This window comes from Salvelinus fontinalis, unplaced genomic scaffold (genome assembly GCF_029448725.1).
Source record: "Salvelinus fontinalis isolate EN_2023a unplaced genomic scaffold, ASM2944872v1 scaffold_0202, whole genome shotgun sequence".
In the NCBI taxonomy this organism is placed as follows: Eukaryota; Metazoa; Chordata; class Actinopteri; order Salmoniformes; family Salmonidae; genus Salvelinus; species Salvelinus fontinalis.
The window spans coordinates 203705-229226 of record NW_026600411.1 but is presented as its reverse complement, the minus strand read 5'-3'; the positions used below and the strand labels follow the sequence as shown (position 1 = coordinate 229226).

General features: G+C 42.6%; 23 non-coding genes across 23 annotated transcripts; all 23 read right to left on the bottom strand.

Moving 5' to 3' along the window:
- Positions 1-10120: 10120 nt before the first annotated feature.
- trnaq-uug (transfer RNA glutamine (anticodon UUG)) lies at positions 10121-10192 on the bottom strand. The gene has a single exon. It is a non-coding gene; the product is annotated as a tRNA-Gln (tRNA).
- Positions 10193-11376: 1184 nt separating this feature from the next.
- Positions 11377-11448, bottom strand: trnaq-cug (transfer RNA glutamine (anticodon CUG)). Its single transcript has one exon. It is a non-coding gene; the product is annotated as a tRNA-Gln (tRNA).
- A 489-nt stretch (positions 11449-11937) lies between these two features.
- On the bottom strand, positions 11938-12009 carry trnaq-uug (transfer RNA glutamine (anticodon UUG)). Its single transcript has one exon. It is a non-coding gene; the product is annotated as a tRNA-Gln (tRNA).
- Positions 12010-12956: 947 nt separating this feature from the next.
- Positions 12957-13028, bottom strand: trnaq-uug (transfer RNA glutamine (anticodon UUG)). The gene has a single exon. It is a non-coding gene; the product is annotated as a tRNA-Gln (tRNA).
- A 947-nt stretch (positions 13029-13975) lies between these two features.
- On the bottom strand, positions 13976-14047 carry trnaq-uug (transfer RNA glutamine (anticodon UUG)). Its single transcript has one exon. It is a non-coding gene; the product is annotated as a tRNA-Gln (tRNA).
- Positions 14048-14620: 573 nt separating this feature from the next.
- trnaq-cug (transfer RNA glutamine (anticodon CUG)) lies at positions 14621-14692 on the bottom strand. Its single transcript has one exon. It is a non-coding gene; the product is annotated as a tRNA-Gln (tRNA).
- Positions 14693-14807: 115 nt separating this feature from the next.
- On the bottom strand, positions 14808-14879 carry trnaq-cug (transfer RNA glutamine (anticodon CUG)). The gene has a single exon. It is a non-coding gene; the product is annotated as a tRNA-Gln (tRNA).
- Positions 14880-14994: 115 nt separating this feature from the next.
- trnaq-cug (transfer RNA glutamine (anticodon CUG)) lies at positions 14995-15066 on the bottom strand. The gene has a single exon. It is a non-coding gene; the product is annotated as a tRNA-Gln (tRNA).
- Positions 15067-15181: 115 nt separating this feature from the next.
- Positions 15182-15253, bottom strand: trnaq-uug (transfer RNA glutamine (anticodon UUG)). The gene has a single exon. It is a non-coding gene; the product is annotated as a tRNA-Gln (tRNA).
- Positions 15254-16231: 978 nt separating this feature from the next.
- trnaq-uug (transfer RNA glutamine (anticodon UUG)) lies at positions 16232-16303 on the bottom strand. The gene has a single exon. It is a non-coding gene; the product is annotated as a tRNA-Gln (tRNA).
- Positions 16304-16877: 574 nt separating this feature from the next.
- On the bottom strand, positions 16878-16949 carry trnaq-cug (transfer RNA glutamine (anticodon CUG)). The gene has a single exon. It is a non-coding gene; the product is annotated as a tRNA-Gln (tRNA).
- A 303-nt stretch (positions 16950-17252) lies between these two features.
- Positions 17253-17324, bottom strand: trnaq-uug (transfer RNA glutamine (anticodon UUG)). The gene has a single exon. It is a non-coding gene; the product is annotated as a tRNA-Gln (tRNA).
- Positions 17325-17897: 573 nt separating this feature from the next.
- Positions 17898-17969, bottom strand: trnaq-cug (transfer RNA glutamine (anticodon CUG)). The gene has a single exon. It is a non-coding gene; the product is annotated as a tRNA-Gln (tRNA).
- A 303-nt stretch (positions 17970-18272) lies between these two features.
- Positions 18273-18344, bottom strand: trnaq-uug (transfer RNA glutamine (anticodon UUG)). The gene has a single exon. It is a non-coding gene; the product is annotated as a tRNA-Gln (tRNA).
- Positions 18345-19291: 947 nt separating this feature from the next.
- Positions 19292-19363, bottom strand: trnaq-uug (transfer RNA glutamine (anticodon UUG)). Its single transcript has one exon. It is a non-coding gene; the product is annotated as a tRNA-Gln (tRNA).
- Positions 19364-19936: 573 nt separating this feature from the next.
- On the bottom strand, positions 19937-20008 carry trnaq-cug (transfer RNA glutamine (anticodon CUG)). Its single transcript has one exon. It is a non-coding gene; the product is annotated as a tRNA-Gln (tRNA).
- A 302-nt stretch (positions 20009-20310) lies between these two features.
- trnaq-uug (transfer RNA glutamine (anticodon UUG)) lies at positions 20311-20382 on the bottom strand. The gene has a single exon. It is a non-coding gene; the product is annotated as a tRNA-Gln (tRNA).
- A 947-nt stretch (positions 20383-21329) lies between these two features.
- On the bottom strand, positions 21330-21401 carry trnaq-uug (transfer RNA glutamine (anticodon UUG)). The gene has a single exon. It is a non-coding gene; the product is annotated as a tRNA-Gln (tRNA).
- Positions 21402-21974: 573 nt separating this feature from the next.
- On the bottom strand, positions 21975-22046 carry trnaq-cug (transfer RNA glutamine (anticodon CUG)). The gene has a single exon. It is a non-coding gene; the product is annotated as a tRNA-Gln (tRNA).
- Positions 22047-22161: 115 nt separating this feature from the next.
- On the bottom strand, positions 22162-22233 carry trnaq-uug (transfer RNA glutamine (anticodon UUG)). The gene has a single exon. It is a non-coding gene; the product is annotated as a tRNA-Gln (tRNA).
- A 573-nt stretch (positions 22234-22806) lies between these two features.
- trnaq-cug (transfer RNA glutamine (anticodon CUG)) lies at positions 22807-22878 on the bottom strand. Its single transcript has one exon. It is a non-coding gene; the product is annotated as a tRNA-Gln (tRNA).
- A 760-nt stretch (positions 22879-23638) lies between these two features.
- Positions 23639-23710, bottom strand: trnaq-cug (transfer RNA glutamine (anticodon CUG)). Its single transcript has one exon. It is a non-coding gene; the product is annotated as a tRNA-Gln (tRNA).
- Positions 23711-24844: 1134 nt separating this feature from the next.
- trnaq-uug (transfer RNA glutamine (anticodon UUG)) lies at positions 24845-24916 on the bottom strand. The gene has a single exon. It is a non-coding gene; the product is annotated as a tRNA-Gln (tRNA).
- Positions 24917-25522: the final 606 nt, after the last annotated feature.

The window sequence follows — 25522 nt, the reverse complement described above, 5'->3', positions numbered from 1 at the left end:
GTGACACATTCAAGCTGACTAAATTGACAGTCCAAACATCATAAAACAGAAGATCATTAATGAACACAAAAACGGATGCCTCAGAGAGAGAGAGAGAGATAGAGGAGAAAAAATAAATATATATTTATTTTTAAAACTTCCAGAACAAATCCCACCCATACAGACCTCAAAAAACACCATCAGCCCCAACAACACTGTCAGACACACCAACTAAACACCATCACCCCCAACAACATGTCAGACACCCCAACTAAACACCACCAGCCCAACAACATGTCAGACACCCCAACTAAACACCATCAGCCCCAAAAACATGTCAGACACCCCAACTAAATACCATCACCCCAACACTGTCAGACACACCAACTAAACACCATCACCCCCAACAACATGTCAGACACCCCAACTAAATACCATCACCCCAACACTGTCAGACACCCCAACTAAACACCATCACCCCCAACACTGTCAGACACCCCAACTAAACACCATCACCCCCAACACTGTCAGACACCCCAACTAAACACCATCAGCCCCAACAACATGTCAGACACCCCAACTAAACACCATCAGCCCCAACAACACGTCAGACACCCCAACTAAACACCATCACCCCCAACCCTGTCAGACACCCCAACTAAACACCATCACCCTCAACAACATGTCAGAAACCCCAACTAAACACCATCAGCCCCAACACTGTCAGACACCCCAACTAAACACCATCAGCCCCAACAACATGTCAGACACCCCAACAAAACACAATCACCCCAACACTGTCACACAACCCAACTAAACACCATCACCCCATTACTGTCAGACACCCCAACTAAACACCATTAGCCCCAACACTGTTAGACACCCCAACTAAACACCATCAGCCCCAACACTGTCAGACACCCCAACTAAACACCATCACCCCAACACTTTCAGACACCCCAACTAAACACCATCACCCCAACAAGATGTCAGACACCCCAACTAAACACCATTAGCCCCAACACTGTCAGACACCCCAACTAAACACCATCAGCCCCAACAACATGTCAGACACCCCAACTAAACACCATCACCCCAACACTGTCAGACACCCCAACTAAACACCATCACCCCAACAACATGTCAGACACCCCAACTAAACACCATCAGCCCCAACACTGTCAGACACCCCAACTAAACACCATCAGCCCCAACAACATGTCAGACATCCCAACTAAATACCATCACCCCAACACTGTCAGACGCCCCCACTAAACACCATCAGCCCCAACAACATGTCAGACACCCCAACTAAATACCATCACCCCAACACTGTCAGACACACCAACTAAACACCATCACCCCCAACAACATGTCAGACACCCCAACTAAATACCATCACCCCAACACTGTCAGACACACCAACTAAACACCATCACCCCCAACAACATGTCAGACACCCCAACTAAATACCATCACCCCAACACTGTCAGACACCCCAACTAAACACCATAAGCCCCAACAACACGTCAGACACCCCAACTCAACACCATCAGCCCCAACAACATGTCAGACACCAACTAAACACCATCACCCCAACACTGTCAGACACATCAACTAAAACATGAACAACAGTCCAAACATAGCTAGAGGGCAATTGAGCAAAATGTCCACTAGATGACAGCAAATGGACCCATAACGACCCTACAGGAAGGGTGAGAAATCCATATCTTCATTTAAACCAGGGTACTTAGTGGCCTGTAGTTTGTAAATCCAAAAACTTTCCCTTTGGTTTAACTGTTTAAGACGGTCCCCTTTTCTAATAGAGGCCGGAACATGATCAATACCCATAGCTTGTAGGGAGGCAGGGTTACCATATTGTAAGGACTTGTAGTGCCTTGCCATGGGGTAGTCTTCATTGCCTACCCGTATGGCGTACTTGTGTTCCGTCAAGCGATCTTGAAGGCGTCTCTTTGTCCGTCCAATGTAGAACACCTTGCACTGTGGACATTCCAGTCTATAGATGACATGAGTGGTTTTGCAGTTAATAAAATGCTTGAGGTAATACTCCATTTTAGAAGCTGTGTCAACAAAATACTTTTTCTGTACAATATTACTGCAATGGTTGCACTGGTAACATTTAAAAGAGCCCTTGGGTTTGTGGTCAAGCCAAGTTTTTTGAGAGTCACCCGGAAGGTAACTGTGGACTAATTTGTCATTTAGGGTAGGACATCTCTTAAAGCTTATGACTGGTGGTTCAAGAAAGACTTGGCGTAGTAGCGTATCACTTTGGATGATTCCCCAATTATTTTTAATGATTCTTTTAATGTTCTCTGCTTCAGTGCTGTATTTTGTAACAAAATACACTCTCTCTGATGTATCACGGGGCACTCCTCTTCGTAACAAGTTCTCTCTGTCAAGTAATCCAGCCCTTATACCTGCATCTTTCAGGACCTGAACGCTGTAGCCCCGATCCAAAAAGCGATTCTCCAATTCTGCAGATTTGACACTGTAGTCTTTTTCCTGATCGCAAATTCTACGGACTCTTTGGAATTGGCCATATGGAATATTCTCTTTTAGCCTTTTGGGGTGAAAACTGTCTGCCCTCAGAATGGTATTCCCATCTGTAGGCTTCCTAAAGATTGATGTGTGCAAACAACCTTTGTCATTTTTACTAATATCGAGGTCCAAAAAATGAATGTTATCCTTGCTGTATTCCATAGTTAGTTTGATGTTAGGGTTAATGCTGTTAAGGTATTGGTGGAAGGAAATAAGTTCATCTTCTGAGCCGGACCAAAACAGGCAAACATCATCAATATAGCGTCCCCACCATATAATCCGGTCAAAGAAATGGTTATTAGAAGGATCCAAAATGAAGTCATTTTCCCATTTACCCAAGTACAAACCAGCGTAGGAAGGGCTGTAGCAAGCTCCCATGGCACATCCTTTGACCTGTTTGAAAATACGGTCCTGGAAGATAAAGATGTTATGGTTAAGAGTCCATTCAGTCAGTGATACAATGAATTCTGTAGGAGGCATCTCAGTTTCAGGCCGGGTACTCAAGAAATGGTGCATCGCTGCCAAACCTTGTTGATGCTCAATGGTGGTGTATAGAGACTCCACATCCATGGTGACTAAAAAGGAAGCTGTACCTATATTCTTCAATTCCTTAATTTTGTTCAACACATCTGTGGTATCTTGAAGATAGGCTGGAAGTGACAACAGAAAAGGCTTAATAAAGTAATCAATGTACTTAGAGATGGGTTCTGTCAGACTTTCATTACCACTAATGACTGGTCTGCCTGGGGGGTTTTCAAGATTTTTGTGGATTTTTGGAAGAAGGTAAAAAGAGGCCATACGCGGACTGCCATTGAAAAGAAATTTGAACTCATTGTCTGAAATGTAACCATTTTCCTTAGCTTCTGTGAGGATCCCTTTCAAATCAGCTTTTAGGTCCTCTGTAGGGTTGAAGGTAAGAGATTGGTAGAATTCGTCATTGTCTAATTGACGGTAGGCTTCTGTCACATATTTGTCTTTACACCACACTACTGTAGCACCACCTTTGTCAGCTTTTTTAATTACAATCCGTTCATTTTTGGATAATGATTCAACTGCATCCCTCTCTGTCTTAGAAAGATTACGTCGTGTTTTGTTGGAATCAATTTTACCCTTAAACAGATTCTCCACATCAAAATTAACTTTCTTGGCAAATGTATTTAGTGTGGCATTCTGGACTATGGGACAAAAAGTGGACTTGGGCTTAAAAGGTGTTTTTGAGGGAACAGTAACTGCCTGACCTGAGACACTGGTGTCTGTAGTTGGAGAGATGTTTTGCTTGTACCAGGCCTTCAGATGTAGATTCCTGTAGAAACGAAATAGGTCAATCTTTGTATTAAATTCATTAGTTGAATATGTGGGGGAAAAGGACAGTCCTTTAGACAAGACCCTTATGCAATCATCAGAAAGGGGTTCTCCAGAAATGTTGATCACAGCCTTGTTCTGGTCCTGCTCCGTGTGGTTGGATAGTCTTGAATTCTTCCTCCCCCTCCGTGTTGGCCTCTTCCGCGTCCTCTCCCTCTCTTGTTGAGGAACCTGCGTGGCTCCTCTTCCTGATCTAAAAAATCTAGGGAGGAGCTGGCCTCTGAGCGTCTGGGGTGATCCTCATCGTCACTGCTTGTAAAGTTGAAAGAAACAGATCTAGGCTTCCTTCTCTGCAGATGTGATTCTGAATTCTTGCGTGTTGGTCTTCTCCAGGCAAAGACCTTGCCATCTCTATAATCTACTTCATCTCTTCTAAATTTTCTTAGCTTGTCTTGCTTCAATGTCAGAGTGAATGTGTCTACTTTCTCTTTCAAGATCTCATCACATTGTGCTTTGTTAGAAATATCACTGTGTTCTGAAATTTTCCTTTTTAATTCTTCAATTTCTGTTTGGACTACTTGTCTGTCCTTTTTGGAATCTTCTATTAAAAGTAGCATTAGGTCAAAAGAACACTTGTTGAGAATAGCCTCCCATTTATCTTTGAAATCAGTTTTGTCAGACTGTCAGACACCCCAACTAAACACCATCACCCCAACAACATGTCAGAAACCCAAACTAAACACCATCACCCCCAACACTGTCAAACACCCCAACTAAACACCATCAGCCCCAACAACATGTCAGACACCCCAACTAAACACCATCAGCCCCAAAAACACGTCAGACACCCCAACTAAACACCATCACCCCCAACACTGTCAGACACCCCAACTAAACACCATCACCCTCAACAACATGTCAGAAACCCCAACTAAACACCATCAGCCCCAACACTGTCAGACACCCCAACTAAACACCATCAGCCCCAACAACATGTCAGACACCCCAACAAAACACCATGACCCCATTACTGTCAGACACCCCAACTAAACACCATTATCCCCAATACTGTTAGACACCCCAACTAAACACCATCAGCCCCAACAACATCTCTGACACCCCAACTAAACACCATCACCCCAACACTGTCAGACACCCCAACTAAACACCATCACCCCAACAAGATGTCAGACACCCCAACTAAACACCATTAGCCCCAACACTGTCAGACACCCCAACTAAAAACCATCAGCCCAAACAACATGTCAGACACCCCAACTAAACACCATCACCCCAACACTGTCAGACACCCCAACTAAACACCATCACCCCAACAACATGTCAGACACCCCAACTAAACACCATCACCCCAAAACTGTCAGACACCCCAACTAAACACCATCACCCCAACAAGATGTCAGACACCCCCACTAAACACCATCAGCACCAACAACACGTCAGACACCCCAACTAAACACCATCAGCCCCAACAACATGTCAGACACCCCAACTAAACACCATCAGCCCAACACTGTCAGACACCCCAACTAAACACCATCACCCCATTACTGTCAGACACCCCAACTAAACACCATTAGCCCCAACACTGTTAGACACCCCAACTAAACACCATTAGCCCCAACAACATGTCTGACACCCCAACTAAACACCATCACCCCAAAACTGTCAGACACCCCAACTAAACACCTTCACCCCAACAAGATGTCAGACACCCCCACTAAACACCATCAGAACCAACAACACGTCAGACACCCCAACTAAACACCATCACCCCCAACAACATGTCAGACACCCCAACTAAACACCATCAGCCCAACACTGTCAGACACCCCAACTAAACACCATCCCCCCAACACTGTCAGACACCCAAACTAAACACCATCAGCCCAACAACATGTCAGACACCCCAACTAAACACCATCACCCCAACTGTCAGACACCCCAACTAAACACCACCAGCCCAACAACAAGTCAGACACCCCAACTAAACACCATCAGCCCCAACAACATGTCAGACACCCCAACTAAACACCATCACCCCAAAACTGACAGACACCCCAACTAAACACCTTAAGCCCTAACAACACGTCAGACACCCCAACTAAACACCATCAGACCCAACAACATGTCAGACACCCCAACTAAACACCATCACCCCAACACTGTCAGACACACCAACTAAACACCATCACCCCCAACAACATGTCAGACACCACAACTAAACACCATCACCCCAACACTGTCACACACCCCAACTAAACACCATCAGCCCCAACAACATGTCAGACACCCCAACTAAACACCATCAGCCCCAACAACATGTCAGACACCCCAACTAAACACCATCAGCCCCAACACTGTCAGACACCCCAACTAAACACCATCAGCCCCAACAAGATGTCAGACACCCCAACTAAACACCATCAGCCCCAACAACACGTCAGACACCCCAACTAAACACCATCACCCCCAACACTGTCAGACACCCCAACTAAACACCATCACCCTCAACAACATGTCAGAAACCCCAACTAAACACCATCAGCCCCAACACTGTCAGACACCCCAACTAAACACCATCAGCCCCAACAACATCACAGACACCCCAACAAAACACAATCACCCCAACACTGTCACACACCCCAACTAAACACCATCACCCCATTACTGTCAGACACCCCAACTAAACACCATTAGCCCCAACACTGTTAGACACCCCAACTAAACACCATCAGCCCCAACAACATGTCTGACACCCCAACTAAACACCATCACCCCAACACTGTCAGACACCCCAACTAAACACCATCACCCAAACAAGATGTCAGACACCCCAACTAAACACCATTAGCCCCAACACTGTCAGACACCCCAACTAAACACCATCAGCCCCAACAACATGTCAGACACCCCAACTAAACACCATCACCCCAACACTGTCAGACACCCCAACTAAACACCATCACCCCAACAACATGTCAGACACCCCAACTAAACACCATCACCCCAAAACTGTCAGACACCCCAACTAAACACTATCAGCCCCAACAACATGTCAGACACCCCAACTAAAAACCATCAGCCCAACACTGTCAGACACCCCAACTAAACACCATCACCCCAACACTGTCAGACACCCAAACTAAACACCATCAGCCCAACAACATGTCAGACACCCCAACTAAACACCATCACCCCAACTGTCAGACACCCCAACTAAACACCACCAGCCCAAAACTGTCAGACACCCCAACTAAACACCTTAAGCCCTAACAACACGTCAGACACCCCAACTAAACACCATCAGCCCCAACAACACGTCAAACACCCCAACTAAACAACATCAGCCCCAACAACATGTCAGACACCCCAACAAAACACAATCAGCCCCAACAACACTGTCAGACACCCCAACTAAACACCATCAGCCCAACACTTTCAGACACCCCAACTAAACACCATCAGCCCCAACAACATGTCAGACACCCCAACTAAACACCATCAGCCCCAACACTGTCAGACACCCCAACTAAACACCATCACCCCAAAAACATGTCAGACACCCCAACTAAACACCATTAGCCCAACCAAACGTCAGACACCCCAAACAAAAAACCGTCACCCCAACACTGTCAGACACCCCAACTAAACACCATCAGCCCCAACATGTCAGACACCCCAACTAAACACCATCAGCCCCAACAACATGTCAGACACCCCAACTAAACACCATCACCCCAACAATGTCAGACACCCCAACTAAACACCATCACCCCAAAAACATGTCAGACACCCCAACTAAACACTATCAGCCCCAACAACATGTCAGACACCCCAACTAAACACCATCAGCCCCAACAACATGTCAGACATCCCAACTAAACACCATCACCCCAACACTGTCAGACACCCCAACTAAACACCATCACCCCAACACTGTCAGACACCCCAACTAAACACCATCACCCCAACACTGTCAGACACCCCAACTAAACACCATCACCCCAACACTGTCAGACACCCCAACTAAACACCATCACCCCAACACGTGAGACACCCCAACTGAACACCATCACCCCAACACCGTCAGACACCCCAACTGAACACCATCACCCCAACACTGTCAGACACCCCAACTAAACACCATGACCCCAACACTGTCAGACACCCCAACTGAACACCATCACCCCAACACCGTCAGACACCCCAACTGAACACCATCACCCCAACACTGTAAGACACCCCAACTAAACACCATGACCCCAACACTGTCAGACACCCCAACTAAACACCATCAGCCCCAACAACATGTCAGACATCCCAACTAAACACCATCACCCCAACACTGTCAGACACCCCAACTAAACACCATCACCCCAACACTGTCAGACACCCCAACTAAACACCATCACCCCAACACTGTCAGACACCCCAACTAAACACCATCACCCCAACACTGTCAGACACCCCAACTAAACACCATCACCCCAACACGTGAGACACCCCAACTGAACACCATCACCCCAACACCGTCAGACACCCCAACTGAACACCATCACCCCAACACTGTCAGACACCCCAACTAAACACCATGACCCCAACACTGTCAGACACCCCAACTAAACACCATCACCCCAACACCGTCAGACACCCCAACTGAACACCATCACCCCAACACTGTCAGACACCCCAACTAAACACCATGACCCCAACACTGTCAGACACCCCAACTAAACACCATCACCCCAACACTGTCAGACACCCCAACTAAACACCATCACCCCAACACTGTCAGACACCCCAACTAAACACCATCACCCCAACACTGTCAGACACCCCAACTAAACACCATCACCCCAACACGTGAGACACCCCAACTGAACACCATCACCCCAACACCGTCAGACACCCCAACTGAACACCATCACCCCAACACTGTCAGACACCCCAACTAAACACCATGACCCCAACACTGTCAGACACCCCAACTAAACACCATCACCCCAACACTGTCAGACACCCCAACTAAACACCATCACCCCAACACTGTCAGACGCCCCAACTAAACACCATCACCCAAACAACATGTCAGACATCCCAACTAAACACCATCAGCCCCAACAACACGTCAGACACCCCAACTAAACACCATCAGCCCCAACAAAACGTCAGACACCCAAACTAAATACCATCAGCCCCAACAACATGTCAGACACCCCAACTAAACACCATCAGCCCCAACAACACGTCAGACACCCCAACTAAACACCATCAGCCCCAACAACACGGCAGACACCCCAACTAAACACCATCAGCCCCAAGAACATGTCAGACACCCCAACTAAACACCATCAGCCCCAACAACACGTCAGACACCCCAACTAAACACCATCAGCCCCAACAACACGGCAGACACCCCAACTAAACACCATCAGCCCCAAGAACATGTCAGACACCCCAACTAAAACCATCAGCCCCAACAACATGTCAGACACCCCAACTAAACACCATCAGCCCCAACAACACGTCAGACACCCCAACTAAACACCATCAGCCCCAACAACACGTCAGACACCCCAACTAAACACCATCACCCCCAACAACATGTCAGACAGGTCCTACCATGTCAGATAGGTCCTACCAAGAATTAAACTCGGATTGTAGGATTCAGAGTCCTGAGTGATAACCTATACAGCACAGAACCCTGTAATTAATACTCTGTGATGGGTTCAGATTTTACTCTCCTAGGTTCTCCGGAAAAACAGAGAAAATATCTTCTGTCCATAAACGGTATCAACTGGGCTACCCTACCATGTAACAACTTGTAAGTCCACATATTTCCAACACGATTGATGTGATGAGGGTGAAAAAAAATCTTTAATATTTTCAGTTCATTGGGAGGCAGCAAGTTCTCAATTAACAAACCTACTAGGCACTCATAGTACGCATTTCCTGTAGGCTAGCCATTCATGTGTACCAAAGACTGCTCATCAACTCCCACCCACTTGTTTCTTTCACACACGACAATTTTAAAGTTGACAGGAGAGGAGTATGTCACTGCAAAATGGAGGTAGGTCCTACCGAGATTTGAAATCGGATCGCAGGATTCAGAGTCCTGAGTGCTAACCATTACACCATAGAACCCTGTACATAAATATTATTGAAGTGTTCAGATTTTCCTGTCATTTGTTCACGCGATTAACAGCAAGAGATGAGATTATTGGTAGGCCATGTGAATAATTCAGCACAAAAGCTGGGAAGGTTCTACCGAGATTTGAACTCGGATCCCTGGATTCAAAGTCCAGAGTGCTAACCATTACACCATAGAACCATATTCTTAACAAAATTTGGAATTTTACAGAAACAAATGGACAGTCGTTCCTTCACGTGTTGCAAATACTTTCAACTGACAACAATATTTGGACAGCTATCTTCTAGTCCAAACAATATTTGGACAGCTATCTATCTGCCTGTGCCATTAAACCACTACAACTCATCCAGAACGCCGCAGCCCGTCTGGTGTTCAACCTTCCCAAGTTCTCTCACGTCACCCCGCTCCTCCGCTCTCTCCACTGGCTTCCAGTTGAAGCTCGCATCCGCTACAAGACCATGGTGCTTGCCTACGGAGCTGTGAGGGGAACGGCACCTCCGTACCTTCAGGCTCTGATCAGGCCCTACACCCAAACAAGGGCACTGCGTTCATCCACCTCTGGCCTGCTCGCCTCCCTACCTCTGAGGAAGTACAGTTCCCGCTCAGCCCAGTCAAAACTGTTCGCTGCTCTGGCACCCCAATGGTGGAACAAACTCCCTCACGACGCCAGGACAGCGGAGTCAATCACCACCTTCCAGAGACACCTGAAACCCCACCTCTTTAAGGAATACCTAGGATAGGATAAAGTAATCCTTCTGACCCCCCCCCCCCCTTAAAAGATTTAGATGCACTATTGTAAAGTGGCTGTTCCACTGGATATCATAAGGTGAATGCACCAATTTGTAAGTCGCTCTGGATAAGAGCGTCTGCTAAATGACTTAAATGTAATGTAAATGTACGTCAACAAGGAAGAATTATTCACATGGTAGGTCCGACCAAGACTTGAACTCAGATAGTAGGATTCAGAGTCCTGAGTGATAACCTTGACAGCACAGAACCCAGTAATCAATACTCTGTGATGGGTTCAGATTTACTCTCCTAGGTTCTCCGGAAAAACAGAGAAAATATTTTCTGGCCATAAACGGTATCAACTGGGCTACCCTACCATGTAACAACTTGTAAGTCCACATATTTCCAACACGATTGATGTGATGAGGGTGAAAAATATCTGAAATATTTTCGGTTCATTGGGAGGTAGCAAGTTCTCAATTAACAAACCTACTAGGCACTCATAGTATGCATTTCCTGTAGCTAGCCATTCATGTGTACCAAAGGCTGCTCATCAACTCCCACCCACTTGTTTCTTTCACACAAGACAATTTTAAAGTTGACAGGAGAGGAGTATGTCACTGCAAAATCGAGGTAGTTCCTACCGAGATTTGAACTCGGATCGCAGGATTCAGAGTCCTGAGTGCTAACCATTACACCATAGAACCCAGTACATAAATATTATTGAACTGTTCAGATTTTCCTGTCATTTGTTCACTCAAATAACAGCAAGAGATTAGATTATTGGTAGGCCATGTGAATAATTTAGCACAACATCAAGGTAGGTCCTACCGAGATTTGAACTCAGATCGCAGTATTCAGAGTCCTGAGTGCTAACCATTACGCCATAGAACCCTGTACATAAATCATTTTGAAGTGTTCAGATTTTCCTGTCATTTGTTCACACGATTAACAGCAAGAGATGAGATTATTGGTAGGACATGTGAATAATTCAGCACAAAATCAAGGTAGGTCCTACCGAGATCTGAACTCGGATCGCAGGATTCAGAGTCCTGAGTGCTAACCATTACACCATAGAAGACTGTACATAAATAATATTGAAGTGTTCAGATTTTCCTGTCATTTGTTCACACGATTAACAGCAAGAGATGAGATTATTGGTAGGCCATGTGAATAATTCAACACAAAAGCTAGGAAGGTTCTACCGAGATTTGAACTCAGATCACTGGATTCAAAGTCCAGAGTGCTAACCATTACACCATAGAACCATATTCTTAACCAAATTTGTAATTTTACAGAAAAGAATGGACAGACGTTCCTTCACGTGTTGCAAATACTTTCAACTGACAACAATATTTGGACAGCTGTCTTCTAGATCAACAAGGAAGTATTATTCACATGGTAGGTCCGACCAAGACTTGAACTCAGATAGTAGGATTCAGAGTCCTGAGTGATAACCTTGACAGCACAGAACCCAGTAATCAATACTCTGTAATGGGTTCAGATTTACTCTCCTAGGTTCTCCGGAAAAACAGAGAAAATATTTTCTGGCCATAAACGGTATGAACTGGGCTACCCTACCATGTAACAACTTGTAAGTCCACATATTTCCAACACGATTGATGTGATTAGGGTGAAAAAAATCTGAAATATTTTCGGTTCATTGGGAGGTAGCAAGTTCTCAAATAACAAACCTACTAGGCACTCATAGTATGCGTTTCCTGTAGGCTAGCCATTCATGTGTACCGAAGGCTGCTCATCAACTCCCACCCACTTGTTTCTTTCACACACAACACTATTAAAGTTGACAGGAGAGGAGTATGTCACTGCAAATTCGAGGTAGGTCCTACCAAGATTTGAACTCAGATCGCAGGATTCAGAGTCCTGAGTGCTAACCATTACACCATTTAACCCTGTAAATAAATATTATTGAACTGTTCAGATTTTCCTGTCATTTGTTCACCCAAATAAGAGCAAGAGATTAGATAATTGGTAGGCCATGTGAATAATTCAGCACAAAATCAAGGTAGGTCCTACCGAGATTTGAACTCAGATTACTGGATTCAGAGTCCTGAGTGCTAACCATTACACCATAGAACACTGTACATAAATATTATTGAAGAGTTCAGATTTTTCTGTCATTTGTTCACCCGATTAACAGCAAGAGATGAGATTATTGGTAGGCCATGTGAATAATTCAACACAAAAGCTAGGAAGGTTCTACCGAGATTTGAACTCGGATCACTGGATTCAAAGTCCAGAGTGCTAACCATTACACCATAGAACCATATTCTTAACCAAATTTGTAATTTTACAGAAAAGAATGGACAGACGTTCCTTCACGTGTTGCAAATACGTTCAACTGACAACAATATTTGGACAGCTGTCTTCTAGTTCAACAAGGAAGAATTATTCACATGGTAGGTCCGACCAAGACTTGAACTCAGATAGTAGGATTCAGAGTCCTGAGTGATAACCTTGACAGCACAGAACCCAGTAATCAATACTCTGTGATGGGTTCAGATTTACTCTCCTAGGTTCTCCGGAAAAACAGAGAAAATATTTTCTGGCCATAAACGGTATCAACTGGGCTACCCTACCATGTAACAACTTGTAAGTCCACATATTTCCAACACGATTGAAGTGATTAGGTAGAAAAAAATCTGAAATATTTTCGGTTCATTGGGAGGTAGCAAGTTCTCAATTAACAAACCTACTAGGCACTCATAGTATGCATTTCCTGTAGGCTAGCCATTCATGTGTACCAAAGGCTGCTCATCAACTCCCACCCACTTGTTTCTTTCACACACGACAATTTTAAAGTTGACAGGAGAGGAGTATGTCACTGCAAAATTGAGGTAGATCCTACCGAGATTTGAAGTCGGATCGCAGGATTCAGAGTCCTGAGTGCTAACCATTACACCATAGAACCCTGTACAAAAATAAATTTGAAGTGTTCAGATTTTCCTGTCATTTGTTCACCCAGATAACAGCAAGAGATTAGATAATTGGTAGGCCATGTGAATAATTCAGCACAAAATCAAGGTAGGTCCTACCGAGATTTGAACTCAGATTACTGGATTCAGAGTCCTGAGTGCTAACCATTACACCATAGAACACTGTACATAAATATTATTGAAGAGTTCAGATTTTTCTGTCATTTGTTCACCCGATTAACAGCAAGAGATGAGATTATTGGTAGGCCATGTGAATAATTCAACACAAAAGCTAGGAAGGTTCTACCGAGATTTGAACTCGGATCACTGGATTCAAAGTCCAGAGTGCTAACCATTACACCATAGAACCATATTCTTAACCAAATTTGTAATTTTACAGAAAAGAATGGACAGACGTTCCTTCACGTGTTGCAAATACGTTCAACTGACAACAATATTTGGACAGCTGTCTTCTAGTTCAACAAGGAAGAATTATTCACATGGTAGGTCCGACCAAGACTTGAACTCAGATAGTAGGATTCAGAGTCCTGAGTGATAACCTTGACAGCACAGAACCCAGTAATCAATACTCTGTGATGGGTTCAGATTTACTCTCCTAGGTTCTCCGGAAAAACAGAGAAAATATTTTCTGGCCATAAACGGTATCAACTGGGCTACCCTACCATGTAACAACTTGTAAGTCCACATATTTCCAACACGATTGATGTGATTAGGTAGAAAAAAATCTGAAATATTTTCGGTTCATTGGGAGGTAGCAAGTTCTCAATTAACAAACCTACTAGGCACTCATAGTATGCATTTCCTGTAGGCTAGCCATTCATGTGTACCAAAGGCTGCTCATCAACTCCCACCCACTTGTTTCTTTCACACACAACAATTTTAAAGTTGACAGGAGAGGAGTATGTCACTGCAAAATCGAGGTAGGTCCTACCGAGATTTGAACTCGGATCGCAGGATTCAGAGTCCTGAGTGCTAACTATTACACCATAGAACCCTGTACATAAATAATTTTGAAGTGTTCAGATTTTCCTGTCATTTGTTCACCCAAATAACAGAAAGAGATTAGATTATTGGTAGGCCATGTGAATAATTCAGCACAAAATCAAGGTAGGTCCTACCGAGATTTGAACTCAGATCGCAGGATTCAGAGTCCTGAGTGCTAACCATTACACCATAGAACCCTGTACATAAATATTTTTGAAGTGTTCAGATTTTCCTGTCATTTGTTCACCCAGATAACAGCAAGAGATTAGATTATTGGTAGGCCATGTGAATAATTCAGCACAAAATCAAGGTAGGTCCTACCGAGATTTGAACTCAGATGACAGGATTCAGAGTCCTGAGTGCTAACCATTACACCATAGAACCCTGTACATAAAGAATTTTGAAGTGTTCAGATTTTCCTGTCATTTGTTCACCCTATTAACAGCAAGAGATGAGATTATTGGTAGGCCTTGTGAATAATTCAGCACAAAAGCTAGGAAGGTTCTACCGAGATTTGAACTCGGATCACTGGATTCAAAGTCCAGAGTGCTAAACATTACACCATAGAACCATATTCTTAACCAAATTTGTAATTTTACAGAAAAGAATGGACAGTCGTTCCTTCACGTGTTGCAAATACTTTCAACTGACAACAATATTTGGACAGCTGTCTTCTAGTTCAACAAGGAAGAATTATTCACATGGTAGGTCCGACCAAGCCTTGAACTCAGATAGTAGGATTCAGAGTCCTGAGTGATAACCTTGACAGCATAGAACCCTGTACATAAATATTATTGAACTGTTCAGATTTTCCTGTCATTTGTTCACCCAAATAAGAGCAAGAGATTAGATTATTGGTAGGCCATGTGAATAATTCAGCACAAAATCAAGGTAGGTCCTACCGAGATTTGAACTTCACATGGTAGGTCCGACCAAGACTTGAACTCAGATAGTAGGATTCAGAGTCCTGAGTGATAACCTTGACAGCACAGAACCCAGTAATCAATACTCTGTGATGGGTTCAGATTTACTCTCCTAGGTTCTCCGGAAAAACAGAGAAAATATTTTCTGGCCATAAACGGTATCAACTGGGCTACCCTACCATGTAACAACTTGTAAGTCCACATATTTCCAACACGATTGATGTGATTAGGTTGAAAAAAATCTGAAATATTTTCAGTTCATTGGGAGGTAACAAGTTCTCAATTAACAAACCTACTAGGCACTCATAGTATGCATTTCCTCTAGGCTAGCCATTCATGTGTACCAAAGGCTGCTCATCAACTCCCACCCACTTGTTTCTTTCACACACAACACTTTTAAAGTTGACAGGAGAGGAGTATGTCACTGCAAATTCGAGGTAGGTCCCACCAAGATTTGAACTCAGATCGCAGGATTCAGAGTCCTGAGTGCTAACCATTACACCATAGAACCCTGTACATAAATAATTTTGAAGTGTTCAGATTTTCCTGTCATTTGTTCACATGATTAACAGCAAGAGATGAGATTATTGGCAGGCCTTGTGAATAATTCAACACAAAAGCTAGGAAGGTTCTAACGAGATTTGAACTCAAATCACTGGATTCAAAGTCCAGAGTGCTAACCATTACACCATAGAACCATATTCTTAACCAAATTTCTAATTTTACAGAAAAGAATGGACAGACGTTCCTTCACGCGTTGCAAATACTTTCAACTGACAACAATATTTGGACAGCTGTCTTCTAGTTCAACAAGGAAGAATTATTCACATGGTAGGTCCGACCAAGACTTGAACTCAGATAGTAGGATTCAGAGTCCTGAGTGATAACCTTGACAGCACAGAACCCAGTAATCAATACTCTGTGATGGATTCAGATTTACTCTCCTAGGTTCTCCGGAAAAACAGAGAAAATATTCTCTGGCCATAAACGGTATCAACTGGGCTACCCTATCATGTAACAACTTGTAAGTCCACATATTTCCAACACGATTGATGTGATTAGGGTGAAAAAAAATCTGAAATATTTTCGGTTCATTGGGAGGTAGCAAGTTCTCAATTAACAAACCTACTAGGCACTCATAGTATGCATTTCCTGTAGGCTAGCCATTCATGTGTACCAAAGGCTGCTCATAAACTCCCACCCACTTGTTTCTTTCACACACGACAATTTTAAAGTTGACAGGAGAGGAGTATGTCACTGCAAAATCGAGGTAGGTCCTACCGAGATTTGAACTCAGATCGCAGGATTCAGAGTCCTGAGTGCTAACCATTACACCATAGAACCCTGTACATAAATAATTTTGAAGTGTTCAGATTTTCCTGTCATTTGTTCACCCAAATAACAGCAAGAGATTAGATTATTGGTAGGCCATGTGAATAATTCAGCAGAACATCAAGGTAGGTCCTACGGAAGATTTGAACTGGGATCGCAGGATTCAGAGTCCTGAGTGCTAACCACTACACCATAGAACCCTGTACATAAACAATTTTGAAGTGTTCAGATTTTCCTGTCATTTGTTCACACGATTAACAGCAAGAGATGAGATTATTGGTAGGCCTTGTGAATAATTCAACACAAAAGCTAGGAAGGTTCTACTGAGATTTGAACTCGGATCACTGGATTCAACGTCCAGAGTGCTAACCATTACACCATAGAACCATATTCTTAACCAAATTTGTAATTTTACAGAAAAGAATGGACAGACGTTCCTTCACATGTTGCAAATACTTTCAACTGACAACAATATTTGGACAGCTGTCTTCTAGTTCAACAAGGAAGAATTATTCACATGGTAGGTCCGACCAAGACTTGAACTCAGATAGTAGGATTCAGAGTCCTGAGTGATAACCTTGACAGCACAGAACCCAGTAATCAATACTCTGTGATGGGTTCAGATTTACTCTCCTAGGTTCTCCGGAAAAACAGAGAAAATATTTTCTGGCCATAAAAGGTATCAACTGGTCTACCCTACCATGTAACAACTTGTAAGTCCACATATTTCCAACACGATTGATGTGATTAGGTTGAAAAAAATCTGAAAAATTTTCGGTTCGTTGGGAGGTAGCAAGTTCTCAATTAACAAACCTACTAGGCACTCATAGTATGCATTTCCTGTAGGCTAGCCATTCATGTGTACCAAAGGCTGCTCATAAACTCCCACCCACTTGTTTCTTTCACACACGACAATTTTAAAGTTGACAGGAGAGGAGTATGTCACTGCAAAATCGAGGTAGGTCCTACCGAGATTTGAACTCAGATCGCAGGATTCAGAGTCCTGAGTGCTAACCATTACACCATAGAACCCTGTACATAAATAATTTTGAAGTGTTCAGATTTTCCTGTCATTTGTTCACCCAAATAACAGCAAGAGATTAGATTATTGGTAGGCCATGTGAATAATTCAGCAGAACATCAAGTAGGGTCCTACGGAAGATTTGAACTGGGATCGCAGGATTCAGAGTCCTGAGTGCTAACCACTACACCATAGAACCCTGTACATAAACAATTTTGAAGTGTTCAGATTTTCCTGTCATTTGTTCACACGATTAACAGCAAGAGATGAGATTATTGGTAGGCCTTGTGAATAATTCAACACAAAAGCTAGGAAGGTTCTACTGAGATTTGAACTCGGATCACTGGATTCAACGTCCAGAGTGCTAACCATTACACCATAGAACCATATTCTTAACCAAATTTGTAATTTTACAGAAAAGAATGGACAGACGTTCCTTCACATGTTGCAAATACTTTCAACTGACAACAATATTTGGACAGCTGTCTTCTAGTTCAACAAGGAAGAATTATTCACATGGTAGGTCCGACCAAGACTTGAACTCAGATAGTAGGATTCAGAGTCCTGAGTGATAACCTTGACAGCACAGAACCCAGTAATCAATACTCTGTGATGGGTTCAGATTTACTCTCCTAGGTTCTCCGGAAAAACAGAGAAAATATTTTCTGGCCATAAAAGGTATCAACTGGTCTACCCTACCATGTAACAACTTGTAAGTCCACATATTTCCAACACGATTGATGTGATGAGGGTGAAAAAAATCTGAAATATTTTCGGTTCATTGGGAGGTAGCAAGTTCTCAATTAACAAACCTACTAGGCACTCAGAGTATGCATTTCCTGTAGGCTAGCCATTCATGTGTACCAAAGACTGCTCATCAACTCCCACCCACTTGTTTCTTTCACACACGACAATTTTAAAGTTGACAGGAGAGGAGTATGTCACTGCAAAATCAAGGTAGGTCCTACCGAGATTTGAAATCGGATCGCAGGATTCAGAGTCCTGAGTGCTAACCATTACACCATAGAACCCTGTACATAAATGTTATTGAAGTGTTCAGATTTTCCTGTCATTTGTTCACCCGATTAACAGCAAGAGATGAGATTATTGGTAGGCCATGTGAATAATTCAGCACAAAAGCTAGGAAGGTTCTACCGGGATTTGAACTCGGATCACAGGATTCAGCGTCCTGAGTGCTAACCATTACACCATAGAACCCTGTACATAAATATTGTTGAAGTGTTCAGATTTTCCTGTCATTTGTTCGCCCGATTAACAGCGGGAGTTGAGATTATTGGTAGGCCATGTGAATAATTCAGCACAAAAGCTAGGAAGGTTCTACCGAGATTTGAACTCGGATCACTGGAATCAAAGTCCAGAGTGCTAACCATTACACCATAGAACCATATTCTTAACCAAATTTGGAATTTTACAGAAAAAATTGGACAGACGTTCCTTCACGTGTTGCAAATACTTTCAACTGACAACAATATTTGGACAGCTATCTTCTAGTTCAACAAGGAAGAATTATTCACATGGTAGGTCCGACCAAGACTTGAACTCAGATTGTAGGATTCAGAGTCCTGAGTGATAACCTTGACAGCACAGAACCCTGTAATCAATACTCTGTGATGGGTTCAGATTTACTCTCCTAGGTTCTCCGGAAAAACAGAGAAAATATTTTCTGGCCATAAACGGTATTAACTGGGCTACCCTACCATGTAACAACTTGTAAGTCCACATATTTCCAACACGATTGATGTGATGAGGGTGAAAAAAATCGGAAATATTTTCGGTTCATTGGGAGGTAGCAAGTTCTCAATTAACAAACCTACTAGGCACTCATAGTATGCATTTCCTGTAGGCTAGCCATTCATGTGTACCAAAGACTGCTCATCAAATCCCACCCACTTGTTTCTTTCACACACGACAACTTTAAAGTTGACAGGAGAGGAGTATGTCACTGCAAAATCGAGGTAGGTTCTACCGAGATTTGAACTCGGATCGCAGGATTCAGAGTCCTGAGTGCTAACCATTACACCAGAGAACCCTGTACATAAATATTATTGAAGTGTTCAGATTTTCCTGTCATTTGTTCACTCAAATAACAGCAAGAGAATAGATTATTGGTAGGCCATGTGAATAATTCAGCAGAACATCAAGGTAGGTCCTACCGAGATTTGAAATGGGATCGCAGGATTCAGAGTCCTGAGTGCTAACCACTACACCATAGAACCCTGTACATAAACAATTTTGAAGTGTTCAGATTTTCCTGTCATTTGTTCACACGATTAACAGCAAGAGATGAGATTATTGGTAGGCCTTGTGAATAATTCAACACAAAAGCTAGGAAGGTTCTACTGAGATTTGAACTCGGATCACTGGATTCAAAGTCCAGAGTGCTAACCATTACACCATAGAACCATATTCTTAACCAAATTTGTAATTTTACAGAAAAGAATGGACAGACGTTCCTTCACATGTTGCAAATACTTTCAACTGACAACAATATTTGGACAGCTGTCTTCTAGTTCAACAAGGAAGAATTATTCACATGGTAAGTCCGACCAAGACTTGAACTCAGATTGTAGGATTCAGAGTCCTGAGTGCTAACCTTGACAGCACAGAACCCAGTAATCAATACTCTGTGATGGGTTCAGATTTGCTCTCCTAGGTTCTCCGGAAAAACAGAGAAAATATTTTCTGGCCATAAACGGTATCAACTGGGCTACCCTACCATGTAACAACTTGTAAGTCCACATATTTCCAACACGATTGATGTGATGAGGGTGAAAAAAATCTGAAATATTTTCGGTTCATTGGGAGGTAGCAAGTTCTCAATTAACAAACCTACTAGGCACTCATAGTATGCATTTCCTGTAGGCTAGCCATTCATGTGTACCAAAATCTCCTCATCAACTCCCACCCACTTGTTTCTTTCACACACAACAATTTTAAAGTTGACAGGAGAGGAGTATGTCACTGCAAAATCAAGGTAGGTCCTACCGAGATTTGAACTCGGATCGCAGGATTCAGAGTACTAAGTGCTAACCATTACACCATAGAACCCTGTACATAAATGTTATGGAAGTGTTCAGATTTTCCTGTCATTTGTTCACCCGATTAACAGCAAGAGATGAGATTATTGGTAGGCTATGTGAATAATTCAGCACAAAAGCTAGGAAGGTTCTACCGGGATTTGAACTCGGATCGCAGGATTCAGCGTCCTGAGTGCTAACCATTACACCATAGAACCATGTACATAAATATTGTTGAAGTGTTCAGATTTTCCTGTCATTTGTTCGCCCGATTAACAGCGGGAGTTGAGATTATTGGTAGGCCATGTGAATAATTCAGCACAAAAGCTAGGAAGGTTCTACCGAGATTTGAACTCGGATCACTGGAATCAAAGTCCAGAGTGCTAACCATTACTCCATAAAACCATATTCTTAACCAAATTTGGAATTTTACAGAAAAAATTGGACAGACGTTCCTTCACGTGTTGCAAATACTTTCAACTGACAACAATATTTGGACAGCTATCTTCTAGTTCAACAAGGAAGAATTATTCACATGGTAGGTCCGACAAAGACTTGAACTCAGATTGTAGGATTCAGAGTCCTGAGTGATAACCTTGACAGCACAGAACCCTGTAATCACTACTCTGTGATGGGTTCAGATTTGCTTTCCTAGGTTCTCCGGAAAAACAGAGAAAATATTTTCTGGCCATAAACGGTATCAACTGGGCTACTCTACCATGTAACAACTTGTAAGTCCACATATTTCCAACACGATTGATGTGATGAGGGTGAAAAAAATCTGAAATATTTTCGGTTCATTGGGAGGTAGCAAGTTCTCAATTAACAAACCTACTAGGCACTCATAGTATGCATTTCCTGTAGGCTAGCCATTCATGTGTACCAAAGACTGCTCATCAACTCCCACCCACTTGTTTCTTTCACACACGACAATTTTAAAGTTGACAGGAGAGGAGTATGTCACTGCAAAATCAAGGTAGGTCCTACCGAGATTTGAACTCGGATCGCAGGATTCAGAGTCCTGAGTGCTAACCATTACACCATAGAACCCTGTACACAAATATTATTGAAGTGTTCAGATTTTCCTGTCATTTGTTCTCCCGATTAACAGCAAGAGATGAGATTATTGGTAGGCCATGTGAATAATTCAGCACAAAAGCTAGGAAGTTTCTACCGAGATTTGAACTCGGATCACTGGATTCAAAGTCCAGAGTGCTAACCATTACACCATTGAACCATATTATTAACCAAATTTGGAATTTTACAGAAAAAAATTGACAGTCGTTCCTTCACGTGTTGCAAATTCTTTCAACTGACAACAATATTTGGACAGCTATCTTCTAGTTCAACAAGGAAGAATTATTCACATGGTAGGTCCGACCAAGACTTGAACTCAGATTGTAGGATTCAGAGTCCTGAGTGATAACCTTGACAGCACAGAACCCTGTAATCAATACTCTGTGATGGGTTCAGATTTACTCTCCTAGGTTCTCCGGAAAAACAGAGAAAATATTTTCTGGCCATAAACGGTATCAACTGGGCTACCCTACCATGTAACAACTTGTAAGTCCACATATTTCCAACAATATTGATGTGATGAGGGTGAAAAAAATCTGAAAAATTTTCAGTTCATTGGGAGGTAGCATGTTCTCAATTAACAAACCTACTAGGCAGTCATAGTATGCATTTCCTGTAGGCTAGCCATTCATGTGTACCAAAGACTGCTCATCAACTCCCACCCACTTGTTTCTTTCACACACGACAATTTTAAAGTTGACAGGAGAGGAGTATGTCACTGCAAAATCAAGGTAGGTCCTACCGAGATTTGAACTCGGATAACAGGATTCAGAGTCCTGAGTGCTAACCATTACACCATAGAACCCTGTACATAAAAATTATTGAAGTGTTCAGATTTTCCTGTCATTTGTTCACCCGATTAACAGCAAGAGATGAGATTATTGGTAGGCCATGTGAATAATTCAGCACAAAAGCTAGGAAGTTTCTACCGAGATTTGAACTCGGATCACTGAATTCAAAGTCCAGAGTGCTAACCATTACACCATTGAACCATATTATTAACCAAATTTGGAATTTTACAGAAAAAAATTGACATTCGTTCCTTCACGTGTTGCAAATTCTTTCAACTGACAACAATATTTGGACAGCTATCTTCTAGTTCAACAAGGAAGAATTATTCACATGGTAGGTCCGACCAAGACTTGAACTCAGATTGTAGGATTCAGAGTCCTGAGTGATAACCTTGACAGCACAGAACCCTGTAATCAATACTCTGTGATGGGTTCAGATTTACTCTCCTAGGTTCTCCGGAAAAACAGAGAAAATATTTTCTGGCCATAAACGGTATCAACTGGGCTACCCTACCATGTAACAACTTGTAAGTCCACATATTTCCAACACGATTGATGTGATGAGGGTGAAAAAAATCTGAAAAATTTTCAGTTCATTGGGAGGTAGCATGTTCTCAATTAACAAACCTACTAGGCAGTCATAGTATGCATTTCCTGTAGGCTAGCCATTCATGTGTACCAAAGACTGCTCATCAACTCCCACCCACTTGTTTCTTTCACACACGACAATTTTAAAGTTGACAGGAGAGGAGTATGTCACTGCAAAATCAAGGTAGGTCCTACCGAGATTTGAACTCGGATAACAGGATTCAGAGTCCTGAGTGCTAACCATTACACCATAGAACCCTGTACATAAAAATTATTGAAGTGTTCAGATTTTCCTGTCATTTGTTCACCCGATTAACAGCAAGAGATGAGATTATTGGTAGGACATGTGAATAATTCAGCACAAAAGCTAGGAAGGTTCTACCGAGATTTGAACTCGGATCACTGGATTTAAAGTCCAGAGTGCTAACCATTACACCATAGAACCATATTATTAACCAAATTTGGAATTTTACAGAAAAAAATTGACAGTCGTTCCTTCACGTGTTGCAAATTCTTTCAATTAACAACAATATTTGGACAGCTATCTTCTAGTTCAACAAGGAAGAATTATTCACATGGTAGGTCCGACCAAGACTTGAACTCAGATTGTAGGATTCAGAGTCCTGAGTGATAACCTTGACAGCACAGATCCCTGTAATAAATACTCTGGGATGGGTTCAGATATGCTCTCCTAGGTTCTCCGGAAAAACAGAGAAAATATTTTCTGTCCATAAACGGTATCAACTGGGCTACCCTACCATGTAACAACTTGTAAGTCCACATATTTCCAACACGATTGATGTGATGAGGGTGAAAAAAATCTGAAATATTTTCGGTTCATTGGGAGGTAGCAAGTTCTCAATTAACAAACCTACTAGGCACTCATAGTATGCATTTCCTGTAAGCTAGCCATTCATGTGTACCAAAGACTGCTCATCAACTCCCACCCACTTGTTTCTTTCACACACGCCAATTTTAAAGTTGACAGGAGAGGAGTATGTCATTGCAAAATCAATGTAGGTCCTACGGAGATTTAAACTCGGTTCGTAGGATTCAGAGTCCTGAGTGCTAATCATTGCACCATAGAACCCTGTACATAAATGTTATTGAAGTGTTCAGATTTTCCTGTCATTTGTTCACCCGATTAACAGCAAGAGATGAGATTATTGGTAGGCCATGTGAATAATTCAGCACAAAAGCTAGGAAGGTTCTACCGAGATTTGAACTCAGATCACTGGATTCAGAGACCTGAGTGCTAACCATTACACCATAGAACACTGTACATAAATGTTATTGAAGTGTTCAGATTTTCCTGTCATTTGTTCACCCGATTAACAGCTGGAGTTGAGATTATTGGTAGGCCATGTGAATAATTCAGCAAAAAAGCTAGGAAGGTTCTACCGAGACTTGAACTCGGATCACTGGATTCAAAGTCCAGAGTGCTAACCATTACACCATAGAACCATATCATTAACCAAATTTGGAATTTTACAGAAAAAAATTGACAGTCGTTCCTTCACGTGTTGAAAATTCTTTCAACTGACAACAATATTTGGACAGCTATCTTCTAGTTCAACAAGGAAGAATTATTCACATGGTAGGTCCGACCAAGACTTGAACTCAGATTGTAGGATTCAGAGTCCTGAGTGATAACCTTGACAGCACAGAACCCTGTAATAAATACTCTGGGATGGGTTCAGATTTGCTCTCCTAGGTTCTCCGGAAAAACAGAGAAAATATTTTCTGGCCATAAACGGTATCAACTGGGCTACCCTACCATGTAACAACTTGTAAGTCCACATATTTCCAACACGATTGATGTGATGAGGGTGAAAAAAATCTGAAATATTTTCGGTTCATTGGGAGGTAGCAAGTTCTCAATTAACAAACCTACTAGGCACTCATAGTATGCATTTCCTGTAGGCTAGACATTCATGTGTACCAAAGACTGCTCATCAACTCCCACCCACTTGTTTCTTTCACACACGACAATTTTAAAGTTGACAGGAGAGGAGTATGTCACTACAAAATCAAGATAGGTCCTACGGAGATTTAAACTCGGATCGCAGG